Raw genomic sequence first — 23,863 nt, 5'->3', positions numbered from 1 at the left:
ACTGAAGCCCAGACAGCCTTCACTCAGTTAAAGAAAGCCTTTACCTCTGCACCAATTCTACGCCATCCTGTTCCTGAGCTACCTTTTATTGTAGAGGTAGATGCATCTGAAGTAGGAGTGGGGGCGCTTTTGTCACAAAAAGATCCTGTAAGCGCTGCCATCCACCCTTGTGCCTTCTTGTCCCGTAAATATTCCCCAGCAGAGCGCAATTACGATATAGGCAACAGAGAACTTTTAGCCATAAAGCTAGCTTTAGAGGAGTGGAGACATTGGCTGGAGGGAGCTCGCTATCCATTCATAGTTCTGACTGACCACAAAAACCTTGAATATATCCGTTCTGCTAAAAGACTGAACTCGCGTCAAGCCAGGTGGTCATTGTTCTTCTCCAGATTTGACTTTACAATTTCTTATTTACCAGGTCCAAAAAACATTAAGGCCGATGCCTTGTCTCGCAGCTTTTTATCAGAGTCTCCTCCTCCGCTTCCTCCTCAACCCATTATCTCTGAGGATAGGATTTTGGCTTTTACCCAGACTGACATCTCTGAGGCCTTGTTACCAGCACAGGCTGAAGCCCCTCCCTCCACTCCCTCTGGTATGCTCTTTGTGCCCCTGGCTCTTCGTTTGCAGGTATTGCAACAAGTACATGCATCAAAACCTGCAGCACATCCAGGGTTTAGACAAACTTTTGAGATTGTATCTCGCAACCTCTGGTGGCCATCGCTTAGGCAGGATGTGTTAGCCTTCGTCCAGGCCTGTGAAGTTTGCGCCAGAAGCAAGAGCAGTACCTCTAAGCCCCCCGGTCTCCTTCGTCCTCTACCAATACCTACCTGTCCCTGGATCCATCTATCTATGGACTTTATCACGTACTTGCCTCTGTCCCAGGGATGTTCCACGATCTGGGTGGTGGTAGACAGGTTCAGTAAGATGGCCCACTTTGTTCCGCTTCCGAAGCTTCCATCTGCTAAAGAACTGGCATCTTTATTCATTAAGCACATTTTCAGGCTCCATGGGGCACCAGTTCCTTACTTGCTTCTGATTCGGTACCGTTTGGATTCTGATCTACCTGTGTATGACCCAGCTTGCCTAGACTACGCTTTGCCTGATTCTACTAGGACCCTCATCTGCAGCAGTGAACCACAAGGTCCAGCAATCATCTATCCTCATCTACAGCAGTGAACTACAAGGTCCAGCAATCATCTATCCTCAGCTACAGCAGTGAACCACAAGGTCCAGCAATCATCTACCTTCGTCTGCAGCGGTGTACTACAAGTCCCAGCCGACCTGCTCTGCTTAGACCTGCTCATGGTATGTGCTTTGAACTCTTGTATAATCAGCACACCTGAACTGTTACTTGTTATCTGCACCTAGCCTGACAGTCCCCTGACTCCGCTAAGAGATAACCCCGACTTTATACCAGGGATGGGTAATGTTATCTTCTATGATAAGACTTCAGACTCCTCGAGAGTAGTGAAGGATTGCTTCTTCAGGGGCAGGCTGAAGGATCTGACCGTTCTTAGGAGGGATTGGGAGGTGCCCAGTCTTCCCCTTTGGACATACTTTCAAATCAGGAGTTATGCTCACTCCTCACAACATAGGGAAGAATTTACAAGACCTCTGACAGACTTTGAGGCAGTTTGTGCGTCTGGTGAGCGACAGATTAGGACCACCTCAATGGCATATTCCTGGCTGCAGAACTTAACTAAACACTCTGAGGACAACTTTAGGAGTAGGTGGTCTCTTGAACTTGGCAGACAGATTACGGACTCACAATGGGGGAGCGCTTGCGCATTGGCACACCGGTGCTCGATTAACACCAACACACAGGAGTTATGTTATAAATTGTTGACTAAGTGGTATCACACTCTGGACAGACTTCATAGGTGGTTTCCTCAGGTGTTGGAGCTTTGCTGGAGGTGCCAAAGCGAGGTGGGGACACTTACACATATATGGTGGAGCTGCCCAAAACTGACACCTTTTTGGGACGAAGTAAGGTCTTTAATCACACAAATCACACATACCTCTACCACAGTGGATGCAGCTTGCTGCCTCCTGCACATTACTGACACGCCACGGAAGAGCTATAAAAACTCTTTACTAAAGCATCTGTTGAATGCAGCTAAAGCACTAGTGCCGTTGCATTGGCGTTCTCCCAGAGTCCCTACAGTGATAGATTGGCTGAATAAAGTGGCAGATACCTATATAATGGAAGAAACAGTGGCACAGGTTCATGAGACAGTGGATCCATTCCATGACATCTGGACACCCTGGATTGTGTTCAGATATTCCAGGAGATATGCAGATATTCATCAGGTTAACTAAGATGTTCTTTTCTCATGCGGACTACCCCCCTTTATATACTCATCTTCTATCTTCTTTTCATACTATTTTCTTTTCAATCTTGCTATATTTCTTTCTAACAGAAGTTGCCAGATCTCATCTGGCTATGCAGTTTGTTTGACCGCATGGTACAATTGATTCAGATCTCTCCAAAGCTAGGTCTGGATGTTGGAGATATGTTTATTAGGATGTTGGAGTCGCAGGCAACTCATGTGCGAGCCCTGACCAATCCCTAACTGGTGTTGGCAGGGGCGGGCCTCCTATATAAGTTGAGGTGACATGCTGCTGGGGAGGAGTAGTCAGCTGGGTGACGTGAGGAATGGAGTGCTAGACAGCCACAGGAGTGCATCTCCATCTGGGGGCAGGAGGAGGCCCGGGGAGAACTGTGAGGGAACATTGCCTCTACACGGTCATTGGCAATGTCTCTGTCACCACACGGTCATGGCAGGGAACTCCTGGAGCAGAGGGGCAGAAGAAGCTGTCGGAACGCATGGTCCGGACAAGTTCCTCATCAAGGACTCAGGGTTGGAAGGTCGGTGAGTGTTACCTCAGTAGATGGCTGGAGGTGCCAGGGAATCTGTGAGGGAACTCTGCTTCTACACGGTCACTAGCAGAGTCTTTATCATGAACACGGTAGATGGTCCTGAAACCAAGAAGAGACTGTGGGGATCTGTGTCAAATCAGTGTGGCCGGATGGCGCATGGTTTGCAAGTTGGGCTGGCTGGGAGCAGTAGTCCATTTCCTAGAAGATAGACTTTAACCTACTAGGCCTCCGGGGAGAGGTTCTGCAGGCCTCAGGCCTAGTAGCAGCGAGTTCATACTACCCAATAGAAGAGGTGTGTCATATTTTAATTAGCAACTACAAGATTGTGCAGGAGGAATCAAGTTTGTACAAGTGGAAACAAGTTTGGGCAGGAGGCGAAGAGATCTAAGACCATTGCTTTTACGCAGTCAAAAGTGATGTTTCTGTCTCTCTCACTGTGATGGATGGAGAACTCTTAGGAACTGTAGTCTGCATAGAGATACAGGGAGCAACAGTCTGCATGGAGATGCAGGGGGAGTTATGCCATGTCCATACGACCAGACTTTCCGGCAGACTAGGTCCGACGGACTTTCGCCGTAGTTCCGACGGACTAACTAAGGAAGTTCAATAGCTAGTAGCCAATGGCTTCCTTGCGTCGTATTTGGTCAATCGAACCAGCATACAGATGAACGGTTATCCCGATAGGAATTGAGTCCGTCTGATTTTTATTTATTTTTTTACGAAAAATGATAGGATTAGCCCACACACAATCGGATTGTCTGACGGACTGATTCCGTCGGACCTAGTCTGCAGGAAAGTCTGGTCATATGTACGCGGCATAACACTCTGCAGGGAGCTGCAGGAGAAGATTTATACTCAGTCAAACATGCACATTAAATCTTCAGGCTCTAACTTTGCTCAACGTATATTGAATTCTGTAAATATGATGGCAATGATAACAACTAAAACTAAGCTCACAAAAGACTGTTCGTTGTCTGGAAAGGATGTATGAAGTCTGGCAGTAGGATGATTTGGCGGATTGTTTGTCAGTAGTGCTAACACCATGGCTACAATAGTAAACGACATTGAAGCTGCAGACAAGCTTGTTTTTTCCCCTCACTAATGAATGCACAGCAGTTTTGTGTTACCCAGTGTCTGTCATCTTGAGTTCTATACAGTCTTATGAAGATTTACTGAAAACATTTGGAAATTAAAATTTAAAAAGGACCACTATAATCATCATCATCAATTGTTATTATTATTATTTACCTTGGTGGTTAAATGTTACAAGCTGTCTGTACACTTAATTTTTTGTAATCCCATGCACAAGAGACCCAGTGTTCAAAGGTTGCACTATCCCTGGTGACTATGGGTAGCCAAATCAACCCCCCAAAAACACACAGTGTATGTCACCCCCTAGTATCTCAAGTGGGCAGTCCCTCAATCACTTGCATGTTGTTCCAGGCTGAGAGAGCTTAGGTCTTAATACAAAAAGATTCTCAAAATAAAAACTAGAAAGGATATTCGTAGCAGTCTATAACTTATAAAATACACACAATTACAGAATTAAACATACAACATTTAATTGGGAAATACAATAATAAAGCAGATGAAAAAAATAATTATAAACAAAAACCTATTATAGTTAAAAAAAGAGATTTATTTAAAAATAGCAGTTGATCAACAGGTCCCCCGGTCTAAGAAAGAAGAGTAAGGCTGCTTTCACACTGGGGCGGTATTCAGGCGTTACAGCGCTAAAAATAGCGCCTGTGTAACGCCTGAAAAAAACCGCCCCCTTTAACTCCAGTGTGAAAGCCGGAGGGCTTTCACACTGGAGCGATGCGCTGGCAGGACGGTGAAAAAAGTCCTGCTAGCCGCATCTTTGCAGCGGTGAAGGAGCGGTGTATTCACCGCTCCTAAACCGCTCCTACCCATTGAAATCAATGGGACACCGCAGCAATACCGCCGGCAAAGCGCCGCTGCAGCGGCGCTTTGCGGGCGGGTTTAACCCCTTTTCGGCCACTAGCGGGGGTTAAAACCACCCCGCTAGCGCCCGCACACCGCCGCTAAAACGACGGTAAATCGCCGTTAAAAATAGCGGCACTTTACCGCCGACACCGCTCCCGCTGCAGTGTGAAAGCAGCCTTAGAAAGGGAACCAATCTAACAAAAAGGAAACAAAATATGCAACCAATCAAATGTTTATAACGTCATATGTTGAAAGTAGATTGGGACTATAGGAAGGAAAACTGGCACGTTATACCACTACAATGTAATTAAAGCAATTTTAACAATGTGGGTGTATTTTTGGGAGACTGGTAATTCTTTCATTATGTTACATTTGTTTTGGGTCTTTTGTGTTTTCTGCTTTAATAGGTAAATGTGCAAAAGTGCAATATTAAAAATAGCCTCCATTAAATAAATTCAGTACCCAGCTTTAACAAGCACTTTGCATTGTGAGCTAAACAAAGCTAGAATGTATTGCATGGCTAGCATTCTGAAATCCCTTGTTATTGAATGACAACACAAAAAAAGTCTAATAAATCATATGTTGACCTAAACCCTGCTTCCTCGTGAGTTTATAGGTGTAGAAGTCAAAGGATTCAGTCCAAAATGTCTTTTGAAAATATCTATTCGGCAAAAGCATAGGCAGTCACCTTGTGGGAGTCATTTACAGATGCACCTTATTCTGTCAACACTACTCCTTTATCATAATCTTCCCTTTATAATCGGCTCTAATCAAATTCAGGTAACAATTTCAGGAACATCAAGGTGCAGTAAATTTTGTTCCAGGGTTGTGAGGAATTAAGGGTACTTAAGGCCTCAAGTTTTTCTCATTTTATGGGCCCTCAACCCTAGTTTAGTGAAGTGACTGTTTAGATTCTCAGCTGCAAGGACCTTGAAGGCTTGTATATTTTACTGCCGATTGGAGCTTATGACCACTTTTACATCTCATATACTGTATATGAGTATATAAACAAATATACCGGCTGTTTGCTGGTCTGACTTAGCTTTGCATATACTGGAGCTATCACACTTCTATACTGTATTCTTTTGTCAATAATCCATTCTATTGTTGCTTTATACCCATGTAATGTGGATGAGGGATGAGGTAATTACATTTTTAAAGGAATAAAGGGAAACTTTTTTTAACATACTTCATGATGGGAGACTGTTTATTTTTCATCCATTGGTGACATGGCGCTGTTGTGGGTGTACGTTTGCTAAGGGTGAGCCGAACACCCCCCCCCCCCCCCCCCCCTCCCGGTCCAGATCACACCAGAACATGCCGACAGGCAAAAAACTCTGACGAACACACGAACACCATTAAAGTCTATGGGACATGAACATGAAAAATCAAAAGTGCTCATTTTAAAGGCTTGTATGCAAGTTATTGCCATAAAAAGTGTTTGGGGACCTGATGGGTCTGGTGTGGATTTTGGAGGGGACCCCTACATCATTTTTAAAAAATTTGGAGCAGGGTTCCCCTGAAGGGCCTGGTATGGATATTGGGGGGACCCGCCACACAATTTATTTTTTATTTTTGGTTTGGGGTTCCCCTTAATATTCATACCAGACCCAAAGGGCCTGGTAATGGACTGGGGGGGACCCATGTAATTTTTTTCAATGAGTTTTATCTATATTGCCGAGACCAGACAATTCATTACACATCAGTTTTAAATGACTGTTTTTCCTTTAGAAATGTAATTTTTCTGTGGTACTGTTCTAAACACAGGAAAACTGTGCCACTTTACAGGCATACTATAGATACCCCCCACACACGATATTTAAAGGAATATTTCATTTTTATTGTTTCACTTTAAGCATTATTAAAATTACTGCTCCAGAAAAAAAGGCAGTGTTTTAAAAAAAAATTGCATTGATACATGTCCCCTGGGCAGGACCCTGGTTCCCAAACACTTTTTATGACAATAACTTGCACATAAGACTTTAAAATGAGCACTTTTGGTTTTTCATGTTAGTGTCCCATAGACTTTAACGGTGTTACACAGCTTTCGAAATTTTCTGCAAACACTGCATAATGTTTGTTATTCGCTGAATGGTCAAACAACCAAAGTTTGGTCCGAACTTATGCTCGGGCCGAATCGTTCACCCATCCCTAACATTTACCATGGTGGAGTTATTCTGGGATTTGATGTGCTGAGCCTATTAGGACCATTTTATAATATGATGGTCTATCTAATCTGGTCAGAGGCGCTTTTGAGAGGTGGACTCTCCTCTATGGTTGGTAGACTAAATCACAATAATTGATGATAATTAATATTCACTCACCCTTTATGGAATGGATTCTACATGGAAGAACTAGCATTAAAGAAAGACTGTATTGTTTTTTTCTTTCTTCTGTTCACATTTAAATAGATTTTTCAATTTATTGTTACATATTAAAATTTTTTGTCTTTGTATTTGATCACTTGATTGTAGGGTGATTTATATATTTTTTTATACTTCACTTCACTGCACAAGATTTTATTTTGTATTACTTTCTTGTAAAATTTTTGCTATTAGCAACTGCTTGTTTGATTGGTGACCTAGCAAGGTTTTAAATACATTTTTATGACTAGCTTTGGGCTAGTAAATCTTAAAGCTAAATTCCAGTAGAAAAAAATGTAATCCAGATATTGATTCGTCAGACCATGAGGTACCCTTTTCCTTGGATTCCTTTTTTCTAGGTTCTAAGTTCTTAATACATTAATAGGACATGCCCTTGGGATAGGTAACACAGCAGAAATATAATTGTCAAACAAAGGAGCATACACTAACTGTAAAAGATCGCTGGGAGTTCTCTATATAACTTACGGTAATTATTAGCGACTTCATCCAAAATGGGATGTTGGCCTATAGCTAATAAAACAATAAACAAATTACCATGATGACCAGAAGTGGTCACCACACAGAAGGTTAAATGTGAGCCAAAATGAGATATAAAATCTCATGCTTTGTTAATTTTAAAATATAACTAGATGCAAGCATTACTTAATAAGATGTGATATCCATAACCAACCACTACAATAAAAATAGCAAAGTTGTCACTTGGATACCACCAAAAATCTGGACCACTCTCACAGTGGTGAAACCTGGATAAGCTTTAAGCCTATAGTTCCCAGTTTTGTAAGCATGTTCAATCACTGTTTAGATAAATTTTTCAACAACATCTTTATTTCTTATATAAATAAAATATATTGAATATCACTATATTGAGCAAATTTGGAAAGGGGTATTAAATATGGTGAATAAATAGGGCTGTCTGTGTAATATCATGAATATTCTGCAAGATGTCAGTTTGTCCTGTAAATAGACTGGGAACATTTTGTGGTTTTAAATATTTGTAAAAAAATAGATTTTAATGCATTTTGGGTATTTGGTTATAATGACATTTTTGGCAATGAAAGAGAGGTTAGTATAGCTTGGAGACATGGAGAGTGTGTACAGTGTATATATATATATATATATATATATATATATATATATATATATATATATATATATATATATATATATATATACACACACACACACACCACATATATACATGCCCTTTCCTCCCCCATGTCATCTTGCTCTCTAGTTAAGCCCCAGTGGGTGCGAAACACGTTAGATGTAGGAGCCGTGGTGCAGTGTCTATGTTTGTACATGTGCTGAATAATTGAAGGGTTAGAAAGAGTTAATGCAATGTAACATTAAATGCTTGAAAAACAAAGTTTCCTTCTACTGTACTTTCACACATAGCATAACCGCAGGCCAAACAAGCTCTATAAATAACCGAATGTGAGACTATGTCCCTGGGCAGGCTGACAACCAATAGCCTGTGACGCATGTTGCTACTTACCATATGTCTAAACTGTCATACTACATGCATGCATATTTTTTGATGTCTTGTTCCCCCCTTGTGCTATGGGACGCCTTTTGTTCTGAGTTTTTATAAAAAGTCAAGCCAAGCTACCATTAAATCTGAGCAGACTTTGAAACCATTTTGTATCTTCTTCATTGTTTGCTCCCAGAGCTCTGTAGAGGATCCACTGGTCATTCATAGAAACCGGGCAGAAATAACCCTTTCAGTTAATGGTGGCCGCGGGTGGAATACAGTGTTCATCCAAGGTAAGTGGATTGTCTTTATTTTACTGACACTTCTCCTTGCCCCTACTCTGACAAAACTTTATGTGTACGCTGTGTTTATAAGGGGAAATTCTTGCAGGATCATTGTGCTTTTCATAAGCACTGTAAATTTGTCTCTGGTAGACTGTCTTTGGTAGACTTATATTGTAGAAGTCCTTTTGGGAAGGAATTGTGGATGACCAGTGATTGCCTACCATTATTTTGCTTCTTTTCTTTCTATCGCTGCATAATGAACAGTAGAGTATACGTTTGAATAATAGAGTATAAGTGTGAATAAAGAAGAGTATAAGTTGCATGATATTTAATTGATTGGTAGAGCCTTGTACGGTAAGACAACGGCTTTTGCCTATGGATTGTTTTTCATCTATTTAGGAATGGGAGAAATGAGTAGCAAACAGTAACCCTGGAAAAACATGCAAAGATTATGTAGCTAGAGTTTGTGGAACAGATTATTCTTTAATAAATCTTTTTGTAGATGAACTGACAGGATGGACAGAGATTATGCATAGCAGTTCCCCTTTCCCATGGGCAGGTGCCAATGATGAATTCCATATGGACATGGTCAGAAGACTGACTGGGGGACAAAAAGGCTTTCCTATGGCATATAGGGGACTCCGAGTGGTACATAAAGTACATGAGAGAGGCAAGGAAGAATTGGGTAAATGTAGCCCCTTATTTGTGTGAGAAGTCAGAAGGGAGTAAAAAGAATAAGTGGGGCAAAAACAAGACAAAACCTTTCTCGCTGCCTTTTACAGCAGAACAATTGCACTTTTGGAAGAAAAAGTAAAGCGACCCCACATACAGCCAGCCGCCCCCGTCCTTTTGCACACTAACCCATTCCTCACCATATTGCCCGACGCACCCCCTCAGCCACCACCACCTGTCTACACACCCCTGAATCCCAGCATACCTGTGTGCAAGGCTTCAGAGGATGACGAGTTGATTCAAATAACTGCCCTGACCATATCCAAGGAAATGTATAGAGGTGAGAGAATGGATGCTTTAATGAGAATTAATGGGATACCAACTAAAACTTACAAAATGCCTCCACTCCCAATTACTGATTATGTCACAGGGACAGTGCTCTTGTATCATCCATTCAGAATAATACCCTCTTTTGGGAAGAGATTTAATAGGAGTTCTGGAAATTGACATTTTCCTGACTCGAAGAGGGGGCGTAGCTATAGAGTCACCACTGTTTTTCCAAGCTGAAGTTCCATTTCCACAGGAACATCCCCTCTGGGCTAATGATAGCCTTGATGTGGATAACATCTCCTGCACCCCCTACAAGGCCCAGTTAAAGCAAGGAGTGTCCCCAGTTTACCATAAACAATACTACCTCTCCAAAGAAAAAGAGGAAGGAATTAAACCCATTATAGAAGGATTTCTAAAGCAGGGAATTTTGAGACCCATCATATTTCCCTATAACACCCTTTATAAGTCCAGTTAAAAAGAGTGATGGATCATACAGAGTTGTGCAAGACCTTAGAGCCATTAATAACCTTGTTGTTCCGATTGCCCCTACTGTACCTAATGTGCCGTCCCTCATCACCTCCATACCTGCTTTGGCAGTATGTATTTCAGTTATTGATTTAAGTAAAACCTTTTTCTCTGTCTCAGTTGACAAAGAGACATGATTACTACTCACTTTTTCCTTTTAACTTGGAATCGTCATCCACAAGGATATATAGACTCACCTGCAGTCTGTTCACTAGCTCTCCATGCCACCTTACACTCTTGGGCACCCAGCCATGGTTCCTTCCTTCTTCAGTACGTCAGTGACCTACTGCTGTGCAGTACCTCACAGGAAGCCTGTCTGAAAGATTCTGTTTTGTTGTTAGAACATCTAGCTCAGACAGATCCCAAAGCGTTTAAGAAAAAGTTACAATGGTGTCAGGAGACAGTTGAATATCTTGGTTTCACTTTGTTTCATGGTGAAAGGAGAATCAGTCACAAAAGAGCTGCGGCTCTTGTGGGTCTGCCCCGCCCACACACCAAGAAGGAAATTATAACCTTCTTAGGTATGATTGGTTACTGCTGCCAATGGATACCTGATTGCTCCTACTATGGCAACGTGTTGAGACAGGCTGCCTTGCCCGACATCCCTGACCTTGCAAGAGCATGGAGGAAATCAGATAACTGTAGTCTTTTCTAGAGTAGTTCCAGTTCTGGTACAAGGCATGCCGTTATGTCTGAGGGCCTTGGCCTCATATGCCATGGCTGTGGAGATGGCCACATCATTTACACTGGGTCACCCTACAGAACTGCACACCACACATCAGGTTGCATATTTCTTGAAGAACCTTAATACCCAACATATCTGTACAACGACTAAGTGGGTATTTGGTCATCCTCATGAGCAATCCCTCCCTTCAAATCAAATATGGTGCCCCTACAACAGGTCCCGCTCCTATCTTGAAGGTCTTACTTGGCATAAAAGGAGAAACAGATGAATTAGTCCCCCCTCGTGACTGTATAGACATTGTACATCAGGACACATCAACTCAAGCTGACCTACTTCCAAACCCCCTTTGACGGAGCAAACACTGTGTTTGTGGCTGGATCTTGCTCTCGTCCCGATGATCACACCTACTATGCTGGATATGCAGTGGTGAAATTGACTGACATAGTGATAGAGGCACAACCCATCCCTTATCAATCAGCTCAAGCAGCAGAGCTTGTTGCTCTTACAAGAGCATGTCAGCTTTTTAAGGGACAAGAAGTAAACATTTACACAGACTCCAAGTACGCTTTCGGAGTCGCACACGACTTCAGAATAATATGGCAGAGGTGTGGTTACATAATTGCAGTTGGGAAATCTATTTATCACTCTTCTCTGGTCACCAATCTTCTTGAAGCCATCTCCTTACTCTGCAAAATAGCAATCATTCATTGCAAAGCACAAACACACCATACTGATGATGTCTCCAGGGGAAATGCACTGGCAGATGCCACTGCCAAACAAGCTGCTCTCACAGTTCCAGCCTTTGTCCAAATGCCCCCCCCCCCCCTTTTTGCCCCCAACTTTATCCTGGGAACAGGTTTTACAGGACCTACAGTCTATGGCTTCATCAGAAGACCTGGCCCACTGGTATAAGGAGGGTCTGACACTGAGTCCTGAAGCTGGACTCATTGTCAAAGAGGGGAAACCAGGTATACCAAAAGCAAGTGCACCTTTATTCATTTCACAATACCACGGCCTAGGACATAGAGGATGGAAGGCCACAGCCAACATTTTAACACAAGATTTCCACATCCTACACCTCCAGTCATCATGTAAGTCGTTTGTGTCCAGATGCATTGAATGCATCAGAAACAACCCAAACAAACTAAACAAGCCCAAACATGAACAGGACAATCAAGCACAAGCTAAGGAAAGCTACGGGTGGCGCATTTGCCAAATCGAAAACTGTGCAGTTTTAGCAGAGATCAGATGTCACCCTTTGAAATTCTGATGGGTCGACCATATCCCACCCCCTGGGCCAAGAAACCTCTGGTAATAGAACAAGGTGACTTGGACATGATACAAGAAGAATATTGCAGAAATTTGATTATGAAATTGAATGGCATCTATGGTAAATTATCCTCTTTTCTCCCATTACCCTCACAGGAATCAATGCATGAATTCTAGCCTAGTGACATGGTGATGATTCCTCAGCTGAACCAGACCAAGGAGCAAGACTATCCCCTTCTTTAGCCCACCCATTATTTTCATCGCAGTGACCAGAAAAGCTGTCTTTACAGAGCAGTCTGGAACGTGGATTCATGCAGAGGGGTTAAAGAAAGTACCACAAAGGACCCAGAAGCAAGACACAGATAAAGGACCCAGAAGCAAGACACTGAAAAAGATGACCTCACTACTTTCTCCTCAGACTTCTGGAAATATCTTGTGCCTGCTCTTTATGCTGGCACTGATAGTGTTTTTGCCCACTTGGATCATTGCTAACTGTATCTACCACCCTGAGGACTTGGGTGCCATTGGTATTAAATGTGGTTGCCCTAGTAATGAGACCATGACCGAAACAAGAGAGAGACTAATGCACAGAGCCCAGACTCTTTTACTGATAAAATGTTGTTGCTAGAGTACTAGAAATCAGGATATGAGAAGTGCTTGATGTGTTTTGTTGCAAATTTCACCCCAGCATGGCTCAAATTCCCCTAATGGCTGCCTCCTTGAATATAACCCCATTTCTGAATGGTACCCCTCCTTTGACTATAACCAATATATCAGCTGTATTTTTGAATGATACAATTTCCTTCCCAATAATAGGTAGGAGTTATTTCCCGGATTGGCCTTTTAAGCTCGGAAACTAGTTAGATAAAGGTCAAAACAAAACATGACAGAAGTCACTATTTAATATATCCTTGCATAAAGATCTGTCCTCCATGTTTCACACCAACGACCCAGAAATCAATTCTACTTTAAATCCCCTCTTTACAGTACGGGACAGCCCCGTGGGTTTTGTCCTAGGCCAATTAACCCTGGCTACCTTTTCTGAAAATGTATACAGTACTGGGTATCATAGGGGATGGAGAAGGTAAACATCAACACCTTTTGAAGGTTAGTACACATCCCAGGTATCCCTTTAAACACATAGGAAAAAGGGAACTGTTTTTGGAACATGACATGACTTGGGCATGGTTCCCCTCATGAACAGGGTGGGGTATAGAATTAATGAAAAGGCTAAACAACTACTCCAAAATTATAGATGAGATTATGAAAAAGAACTCTGCAGATATCAAACTGTTAAGTATTGAGGAAAGAGCTATTTGTAAGATACTAGAACTGCATGATTTAGCAATTTAATCCATAAGTTCTGCCCTGACAGGACTCTGTGAAGTCACGGAGGACTACGAGTGCTGTACCTGGATTCATAATACAAGTATTGAAGTACCTGATTATTATGAGATAATCAACAAATACCGACAGGAGGTGTTGCTCCTCCAGGCTGAAGCCAGAGACATTGCCAAAAATGGATAGAATCCCTTTAAAGGATTGGGAAGCTTTGGTGATTTCTTTGGCTCCATTTTTTCATAGTTTAGGAAAGCTGGAATGCTAATTTTAATGTGCCTACTGTTTGTTTTTGCGAGATACGTTTTGTTCAAACGAATCCAGTGATTTTGCAAATACAGTGAACAGAATACTGAAGTCAACCGAAAGTTATTGGGCAATCATGGTGAGATCACGTTGTGATCTAAGAGGGGATTGAAGGGTTAGAAAGAGTTAATGCACTGGAACATGAAATGCTTGAGAAACATAGTGTCCTTCTACTGTACTTTCACACATAGCAAAACTGCAGGCCAAATTAGCTCCATAAATAACGGAATGTATGAATATGTCCCTGGACAGGCTGACCACTAATATCCTGTGACGCATGTTGCTACTTGCTAGTTTGAACTATATGTCTAAACTGTCATACTATATACATGTATATGCTTGTTGTATTGTTCCTCCCCCTTGTGCTACGTGATGCCTTTTGTTCTGAGTTTTTATTAAATCTCAAGCCAAGCTACCATTAAAGCTGAGCAGACTTTAAAACCATTTATATCTTATTCATTGTTTGCTCCCAGAACTCTGTAGAGGAATCCACTGGTCATTCATAGAAACTGGGCAGAATCAACCCCTTCAACAATAAAGTTGAAAGTTTGGAAATGTGTGTGGCTGCAGGACTGCTACATACTGTATGGCAGAAATGATCTCCAGGGAAGTGAGAACTTGCAAGCTGGAGGTCAGGTTTGCAGAGGTCTTTAGAGGTGGCTTCATCTTTTGTGAATAACATGATCTATATTCAACTCATGAACTCTGAGTGTACTATAGTGGAGTTCAATGAAAAGCCCACAGGTGGTGGTAACAGTCATCCACTCTTTACCATAAGCAATAGTCAACACTTTATCCTAAAGAAATCCATCTGTGCAACCGCATAGTTCATCAGACTAGTCAAACCTGTCACCAAATGTCACACTTGTCACCAAATGTCCGGTTTTATTTCTGGACACAGAGACAAGTGTGACTAGTGGGTTGAACTGTGCAGCTGCAGAGGTGGATTTGTTTAGGCTGGAACATTGACTATTGCCTATGGTGATGACTGTTACCACCTTTTGAGAGTGAGCTTCTCACTCAGCATTTCAGGATTTCTGGAGCTGAATATAGATCATCTATGACTGGCTGAAGTATGATCCAAGTTTCACCTCCTGATAGCCATAGGTAGTGTTGTGAGAGTGGTCCGGACTTTTGGTGATGTCCTAGTGACAATGTTGTAATTGTTATTGTTGTGGTGGGTTATGGATATCACCTTAGCAATTCATGTTTGCATATATTTATATTTGATACGAATAAAGTATTATACCTTCTGTGTGGTTACTTCTGCTGTCCATGGTAATGTATTCATCGCCAAACAAAAGAAAACAGTGTCACCTCTTCTTTAATCTGAACATACTCTAAAGCAGTGGTTCTTAACTTCTTCTTGTCACTGACTCCTTTAAGAATCCGATAAAAGCCTCCCTTCTCAGAAATATTCACATAACTTTGCATGCAATGAACAGATGTACTTTATTTTATTGAAATGTGTAAACATGACATACATAAAGATTGAATACAGTAAACCATCTTAAAGCAATTGTATAGTTAATTTTTTCACTTTGACCTACAGGTAAGCCTATAATAAAGTTTACCTGTAGGTAAAAAGAATATCTCCTAAACCTGTTTAGGAGATATTCCCCTCGCAATGAGCCACTGACTTCAGTGGTGCATGTGCACCGGAGATTCTCAGCTGAAAGTCCAGCAGAAGCCAGACCCTGCCAGGAAGAAAACTCCAGCGCATGCGCTGGAGTGACAACATCGCGGCTCCGGACACTCACGGCGCTAGAGCCGCGATATCCGTAACATGTCAGCTCCTTCGGCGAGGACCGAGCGAGATGTCGGTGCCTTCTTCTAAGGTAAGTATTTCATACTGAGCTAGTATGCGGTGCATACTAGCTCATTATGCCTTTTCCCTTACAGGTGTAAAAAAAAATGTCAGCGGGTTTACTCCCGCTTTAACAAAAAAAAAAACGAATTTTCATGCAAAATTAAATACAATAATCTTGTGCAAATTAAACAAAACAAATGTAATTCTACTCAAAACTATTACTACTACTAGAAAATTAGAGTTAGCACTTGCTGTTATGGAGTAGCACAAGATAGCGGTTTGTGCAGAGAACAATGATACAAATTAAAAATGGTAAGCATGGGCCAACAATGATTCAAGACACACTTAGCGGTCAGCACTATAAGCAGTGGCAGGGTGCATTTTCTTTCATTTCTTTCAATAGGAAACCATTGATTGCGACAAGGGGGAGGGCTGCAAAGTGAATGTAAATGATATTTTTTATCTGACCCTCACGGACTCCTTGAAACCAATCCATGAACCAGGGGTTCATTGACCCCAGGATAACAACCTCTGGTCTATAAGAACTTCACTTGAAAACTTTTGTTTTTATGAATGTTTGTTCAATTTTCAAATCTTTAGTGAGATCAAATCGATATTTGTTTTTAACCGCAGTCATGAAAAAATTGTTCTAATCTTATCTTCCGGTTATACCAGATCATAATTTTTTACTGCCCATAAACTGGCAAAGTAAGTTACCTGGTAATCAGATTGGAATATCTTTAAATTTATAGACACTGACATTACCACTTTACTACTAAAAACAATAAGAAAACCGTAACATGATCTTGCATCGATATATGTTATTACCACCACTATATACAGTATATGATCCATGACTACACCAGAAATATACATAATGAAGTGTGGTGCCCACATGAGAAGTAGTGTAAGTTTGCTCCATGTCTCTGTAGCTAGCTCAACTGATCATTGCCTGCTAACAAGGCAATAGATCTGGCATAGCCAGCCGTAGATGCGTTTCCTACATGATCCACACAGTAATCGATGCAAGAACAAAAACTATTTGAAACCAAGAAAGACCTCCAAATGTTGGTAAAAGGCAGTTTTGCAGAATATTCATTGACCTGGAATAACATTGGTGATACCTGCAGTCACCCACTAGTTAGATTACCTGTGTGCATGCTGTACAGTTTACACTGTGTTGCTCAAATCAGCATCTCAATGAACCCTCCTCTGTGTGTGGGCTGGGTAGTCAGTCATAGTAGTTACCAATCCACATGGCCACCCATACAGCCAGTGATTTTTCTAGAGCTGGTAGGAAGTGTAATACAAACATCAGCATCTATGTGATTTGGAAAATGGCAATGACACGGAGAAACTAGCCTTCCACTGCCCTCATCTTTTGCAGCATGAATAGAAAATTTAGCAATTTACAGGAACTGATATGGGAACACTAATGATGGCTTCTTCTACTGGAAGGTATGGAAGATCACTGATGGGACGACTTAAAGTATTACTAAACCCAGGACCCTGCATTCACTATATCTGGTCTCCCACAGTACACAGAACATGGAAATGCAATAGTTTTAGTAAATAAAAACTGCTAAATACCTTTTTTTATCAGCAGTTAGAGCAGTCTTGTGACTTCTATCAGTGTCTGGTTAAACCTTGTAGGAGGAGTTTTCATTCTCCTCTGATTGTCTTATGAGGCTTCAGGACCCCTGACCCTCTGTCTGGACAGTGCTGATTGGCCTTGTGATGCTCACATGTACTCCCCCAAGCAAAAAAAAACTTCTCTGACAATACACACCAAACTGAGCATATGCAGCTTGTCCCCTAGCCTCTGTTCTATCAGGAAATGGTTTGGGGACAGTGGAAGAAGGGGAGGATCAGAGAGACAGGATCAGATAGCCTTAATACACTATGGAGAGGATTAACCCCTTAGGTTCCACAGTGCGTATAACAAGCATGCTTTACTGCATACACAGACTGATTTTACAGTTGTGGGTTTAGTAACACTTTAAAGCTGAACACCAGGGCAAGAAAAAAATGCTCGTTTGGATGAGGGCTATCCCCATAATGCAAGGATTATATGCCATTTAGGTCTAGGAGGCCAAAAAAAGCAGTTTTACTTTTCCTCCTCTCCCAGAAGCTCCCTACTTTTGGACCACTTACCCTACGTTCTGGCAGTTGCAGGTTCTCTGACATCAATTCCAATACAGAGTCCACAGCCTTGACAATGGACTTTAGAATGATGAGGAACAGTTCAATGTCTAAGGGTCCTTTCACACAGGTGGAAAATGCGAACAGGCAAATAATTTGTTTGAACACAAAAACACCATTAAAGTCTAGACGGGAATGTGAAAAATCAAAAGTGCTCATTTTATAAGCTTGGATGCCCCAGGTCCTGCCCCAAGGGACATGTATCAATGCAAATAAAAAAAAAAAAACCTGACGTATTGCTTAAAGTGAAACAATAAAAATTGAATATTCCTTTAAATATTGAAATATCCTACCGGGGGGAGGGGGGGTGTCCTTAGTAGCGCATCTTTCCTATGTTTATAACAGTGGTACAGCAAAATTATATTTAAAGGGAAAAATGTCATTTAAAACTGCTCACGGCTGTAATGTATTGTCGGATCCTGGCAATATAGATAGAAATACAAAAAATACAAAATAAAATGGCATGGATGTCCAGTCCCTTCAGGTCTGGTATAGATCTTAAGAGGAACCCTGCACCAAAATTTAAAAAAAAATGGTGTGGGGGTCCCCCATGCACTCTGAACAGCAGTATATATACTATACGGCCTGTCCTATGTACTCTGCAGAAAATTTGGCTTTAGGTCCGATAAGCCCCCCGCCCACAGACCCCCACAACCACTGGGCAAGGGTTGTGGGGATAAGGCCCTTGTCCCCATCAACATGGGGACATCCTCCCCATGTTGAGGGCATGTGGCCTGGTACGGTTCAGGAGGGGGGCGCTCTCTCATCCCCCCCTCTTTTCCTGCGGCCTGCCAGGTAGCGTGCTCGGATAAGGGTCTGGTATGGATTTTTAGGGGGACCCCCACGCCTTTTTTCTTTTTTTAGTTTTGGCGTGGGGTTCCCCTTAAAATCCACACCAGACCTTAAGGGCCTGGTATGGAATTTAGGGGGACCCCCACGCATTTTAAATTTTTTTATTTTGGTTCGAGGTTCCCCTTAATATTCACACCAGACCCAAAGGGCCTGGTAATGCACTTTGGGGGAACCCCAGACCGTTTTTCTCAATGACTTTTATGTGTATTGCAGAGACCCAACAATTCATTATAGCCGGCACTAGCACTAGTACTTTTGAATTACTTTTTTTTCCTTTAGAAATGTAATTTTGCTATCGGACTGTTCTAAACACGGGAAACATGCGCCACTTTACAGGCATACTATAGACACCCCTCAGGTACAAAAATTTAAAGGAATATTTCACTTTTATCATTTCACTTTAAGCATTATTAAAATCACTGCTACCGAAAAAAGCCTGTGGCTCACTGGGGTGCCTAGAATTTTATGCTAGAGGACTTTGCAATATTTATGCCGCTTACACATGACCAGACTTTCCGGCAGAAAAGGTCAGATGGAATCATTCTGTCAGATATTACGATCGTGTGTGCGCTTCATCTGACTTTTTTTTTCAAAAATTCAGACGGACCTAGAAACAGAACAGGTTTCAAATCTGTTTGATAGAATCAGTTTCTACCGGGAAAACCGTTCGTCTGTATGCTGGTCCGATGGACCAAAAATGACGCAAGGGCAGATATTGGCTTCTGGATATTGAACTTCCTTTTCTAGTCCCGTCTTACGCCATCACTTTGAAAACGAACAGGCTTTTCGTGTCTGGGCAAATCCGTTCGGTCGGAACTCCATTGGGAAAACCGTGGGACCTTTTCTGTCGGAAAGTCCGGTCGTGTGTACGCGGAATTAGACATCTATGTGCTTGAGACCTTATAGGGTGTATTGAAGGGACTAGTAATTTACAGTTGTACTTTCTTTTTAGCTCACAGGAAGTGAAAAGAACACTACATTAATAGCAAGATCACCTGGTATTTTCGGTACTAAATGATTTTAGTCTAAAAATATTTTTTAAAAATGGACTAAAAAAAACAGACGGGCGGCACAGTGGTGTAGTGGGTAGCACTCTCACCTAGCAGTAAAAAAGGGTTGCTGGTTCAAATCCCAACCATGACACTACCTGCCTAGAGTTTGCATGTTCTCCCTGTGCCTGTGTGGGTTTTCTCCAGGTAATCCAGTTTCCTCCCACACTCCAAAGCCATGCAGGTAGGTTAATTAGCTTCTGTCCAAAATTGGCCCTAGTATATGAATGGGGACCTTGGATTGTGGGCTCCTTGAGGGTAGGGACCGATGTGAGTGTGCAATGTACAGGAATAGGGACAATTGTAGACACTCACTCAGGTTGAATTGGATGGACTGGTGTCTTTATTCAACCTTACTAACTATGTGACTAGTAAGCTGCAATATATTACAGTACATTTTTTGTTTTTGAGCTTGGACATGCATTAACAAACCACACATTTTATTTAGGCATATGAAAATGAACTGGCCATCAAGTTAAAACATGCTTTACTCTAAGATATCAGCAGCTTCAAAATGTTCACAATCTCCTAAAGCAGCATTAAAGTTGATCTCCAGGCAGACATAACAGATAAAAAAGATTGCAGGCCTATATTAAATTTACTTTTTTTTATTAATGCCGCAAGTAAGGAACTTAACCCTTTCCTGCCCAACCCTGGATCCTGGTGACGGACATGTGCTGCATGAAAATGGGCTGCCAAAGTTGAGTGGTTTGGTGGGCAAAGGCTGCTGGGGAGCACTGAGGCTAGTTCCTCATATGATCTGCCTGGCCTGCCGTGTGATTGACAGCAAGAGGCAGCGGGCAGATTGCAAAGCAGCTATTGAACTGAATACAAGGCAAGTAGACCTGATGGGGAACTAGTTTCTGTAATGCCGCGTACACATGATTGGACTGTCCGGCGGACCAGAGTCCGCCGGACAATCCGCCCGTGTGTGGGCTCCAGCAGACTTTTTCTTTCCAAAAGTCCGGCAGACTTAGAAAGAAGTTTTGACTCAAAATTGTTCACTGGACTCAGCAGTCCGGTGGACAATTTGCCTGTCTGTGTGCTAGTCAGCCGGACTTTTGAAATGAACGGACTTGCCCACACATGGAGAAAAGTCTGTTAATTTTGAACGTGGCTCCAGGTAGACGGGACTAGCGAAGGAAGTGAATATCACCGCCTCCATTGGCGAGATTGACACCTCGCTGACCCCTTCACCTGGTATGGATTTAAAGGGGAATCCCTACACCGGTGTGGGGGTCCCCCCAAAGTCCATAGCAGACCCTTATCCGAGCACGCAGCCCGGCCAGTCAGGAAAGGGGGTGGGGACGAGCGAGTGCCCCCCCCTCCTGAGCCGTAACAGGCTGCATGCCCTCACTCAACATGGGGGGTGCTTTGGCGAAAGGGGGGCCCTGCGGCCCCCTCACCCCAAAGCACCTTGTCCCCATGTTGATGAGGACAAGGGCCTCTTCCCAAAAACCCTGGCCATTGGTTGTCGGGGTCTGTGGGCGGGGGTTGTCGGAAAGAGGCCCTTGTCCTCATCAACATGGGGACAAGGTGCTTTGGGGTGGGGGGCTCAGGAGGGGGGGGCTCGTTCCCCACCCCCTTTCCTGACCGTCCGGGCTGCGTGCTTGGATAAGGATCTGCTATGGACTTTGGGGGGACCCCCATGCCATTTTTTCGGCATAGGGGTTCCCATTTAAATCCATACCAGGGGACGGGGCTAGCGAGATGTCAATCTTGCCAATGGAGGCGGCGACATTAACTTCCTTCGCTAGTCCCAGCTACCTGGAGCCACGTTCAAAATTAATGGACTTTACTCCATGTGTGGGCAAGTCCGTTCATTTCAAAAGTCCGGCTGACTAGCACACAGACAGGCAAATTGTCCACCGGACTGCTGAGTCCGGTGAACAATTTTGAGTCCGTTAATTTCAAAAGTCCGGCAGGCTCCCGCCATAGTCTGGTCGTGTGTGGGCAGGTCCGCTTATTCGGAAAGTCCGGCGGACCTCCACTGCAAAGTCCGGCGGGTTGTCCGCTGGACTAAGTCCGCCGGATAGTCTGATCATGTGTACGCATTAGGTTCTGCCCACCCAACAACTTAACTCTATGGGCTCAGCCTCTGTTAAGATGTGAATAGCTTCTTTGGTTATGTATTTCTTCCGTGTATTTAGCCGGTTGCCTGAAGTTCAGCATTCATGTCTATAATTCTTTGTTAGGGTGGCTTTTGGCTTAGTAATGGAAATGATCTGATCTATGAATACTTTCTGAAAGCTGTACATCATAGCATCACAGCCACACCTCCCAACTTTATAAGATGGGAACGAGGGACACTTATTAGCAACAGTAAGTAAACATAGGACACACCCCCCTACCACGCCCCCTTAAAGGAGAATTATACCAAAAAAATTATTTGTTAAACCCACTTTTTTATTCTACCACTACTATTCCTTTATATTGACTTTTGAAACTTACAAATGCAGCAATTTAGAAATTGGATGAAAGGTTTAGCACTGGGAAATACTTTTTAAAAGATAAAAAGTGCATTTTATATACAACTATATAAATCAGACTAAAATGAGGGCCAAATGAGGAAGAAAGAGGGACAGAGGGACAGGGAGAGTCCCTTGAAATCAGGGACAGTTGGGAGGTATGATCATAGCACCTTTTCTTCCCATTGAGGCAGTTGCACGAAGCAGGAGATGACACCTGGCAGAGCTTAAAGTGTTACTAAACCCAGGACCCTGCATTCACCATATCCGGTCTCCCTCAGTACACAGAACATGGAAATGCAATCATCTTAGTAAATATAAACTGCTAAATACCTTTCTCATCAGCAGTATATAGGGATGAGCCAAACACCCGCCGGCTCGCACCAGAACTTTCGAACGGACCGCAAATTCGTACGAACTTTAGAACCCCATTGAAGTCTATGGGACTCGAACGTTCGAAATAAAAAGTGCTAATTTTAATGGCTAATATGCAAGATACTGTCCTAAAAAGGGTGTGGGGACCTGCCCCAGGGAACATGGGTCAATACCTAAAATGTTTTTAAAAATGGCCTTTTGTTGGGGGGAGCTGTGATTTTAATGACGATTAAATTGAAAAAAAAAGTGAAAAATTCCTTTAAATATCGTGCCTAGGGGGTGTCTATAGTATGCCTGTGAAGTGCCACGTGTTTCCCGTGTTTAGAACAGTCCCTGCACAAAATGACATTTAACGGAAAAAAACTAATTTAAAACTGCTTGCGTTTTTAATATAATATCTGGTTCCGACAATATGGATGAAAAGCATTGAGAAAAATGGCATGGGTAGCCCCCCTGCCCATTACCAGCCCCTTTGGGTCTTGTACGGATAATAAGGGGAACCCCGTACCCATTAAAAAAAAGGAAAGACGTGGGGCCCCCAAGTTGAATGTTTGAAAGTAGGGGCCTGCCCTATATACTCTGCAGAAATTGCGGAACAAGGTTTTGGTGTTGCCACAACATTGTAAGTCCTCAAAGTGACTCTTGGTGAGCACTGGAGCGCCCTGCTGTGAACGATTATATCAAGAATTGTAATTACATGCCATTGTTGAACAGTGGTAGAAAAATTTGGCCTTTGGTGGTTGTTGTGCTGGTGCTGGTGCCACAACATTATAAGTCCTCACAGTTACTCTCAGTGGGCACAAGAACGAGCCCTGCTGTGAAATATTATATCAAGAATTGTAATTACATGCCCCTGTTAAACAGGAGCTGAAAAATTGGGCCTTATGGACTGGTGCTGGTGCCACGACACTGCAACCTCTCCCATATAATCTAGCTGTAGTGCAGGAATGAGCCCTGCTGCAAAGCATTGCATCAAAAATTGTAATTAAACGCCCCTGTTAAACAGGGGCTTAAA

General features: G+C 42.6%; 1 long non-coding RNA gene across 1 annotated transcript; it reads left to right on the top strand.

Annotated features, from left to right (window-relative positions):
* Nucleotides 1–8,785: 8,785 nt before the first annotated feature.
* Nucleotides 8,786–15,345, top strand: LOC143983809 (uncharacterized). The gene is made up of 2 exons (XR_013274682.1): nt 8,786–8,976; nt 12,605–15,345. It is a non-coding gene; the product is annotated as an uncharacterized LOC143983809 (long non-coding RNA).
* Nucleotides 15,346–23,863: the final 8,518 nt, after the last annotated feature.

The sequence above is a fragment of the Lithobates pipiens genome, unplaced genomic scaffold (assembly GCF_037356315.1).
Source record: "Lithobates pipiens isolate NorthernLeopardFrog02 unplaced genomic scaffold, aLitPip1_a1.2 Scaffold_16, whole genome shotgun sequence".
In the NCBI taxonomy this organism is placed as follows: Eukaryota; Metazoa; Chordata; class Amphibia; order Anura; family Ranidae; genus Lithobates; species Lithobates pipiens.
This window is presented reverse-complemented; position numbering and strand designations above follow the sequence as displayed.